The following is a 762-nucleotide window of genomic DNA, read 5'->3' on the forward strand; positions in this document are numbered from 1 at the left end:
TTTTTAAAAATCAAAATATAACTAAAAAAATTATGAAACTTAGTTTTTTGAGTTCTCTGTGATTAGGGATATTTTATAAAAATAAAATAATATTTAAAATAAAAACTTAATTTTTGGCCTATTTTAAGTATTTAAATAATTAAAAATTCATAAAAAAAAGAACAAAATTCATGGAAATGTTCTAAATTGCTTCCTAATCACTTAGGAACAATTAGAATATTTTTTCTGATTTTCTAAATAAAGATATTTATTTTCAAAGCTTAAAAATATTTTTTTAAAAAGGCTAAAAATGAGTTTTGACTAAAATAATTCCAATAAATCAAGGAAAAATAAGAAAAGTATAAATTTTTATCCTCTAAGTTCTCTGACCTTAGGGAGATTTTTCAAAAATATAAAAATTAATTTTCACCACCTAAAATGTTTTATTTTTATTAAATATCCCAGAACTTAAAATAATTCTAATAAATCACAGAGAATTTAAAAAATCATGAAATTTGGTCCAAAGGCTTCTCTAGTCTAGGTATACATCCAGTAAAAATTTCAAGGGATTAAAATTTACCTTGGTCAAGTTAGGAATTTTCTTCGAAAAATCCTATTCTTGCATTAAAATTATTATATAAATTAAATTAAATTTTGAAAAATCACATTTTCTCCTCTTATGTCTCAATTGACCCATGAATGAGGTAGGATAAAAAGTTCAAAGTCATTTGAATTGAATTTGACAAATTATGAAGTGTTAGAGCCTTAGGGGCAAATGTGTAA

The sequence above is a fragment of the Phalaenopsis equestris genome, unplaced genomic scaffold, assembly GCF_001263595.1.
Source record: "Phalaenopsis equestris unplaced genomic scaffold, ASM126359v1 Scaffold234350, whole genome shotgun sequence".
NCBI classification, from domain to species: Eukaryota; Viridiplantae; Streptophyta; class Magnoliopsida; order Asparagales; family Orchidaceae; genus Phalaenopsis; species Phalaenopsis equestris.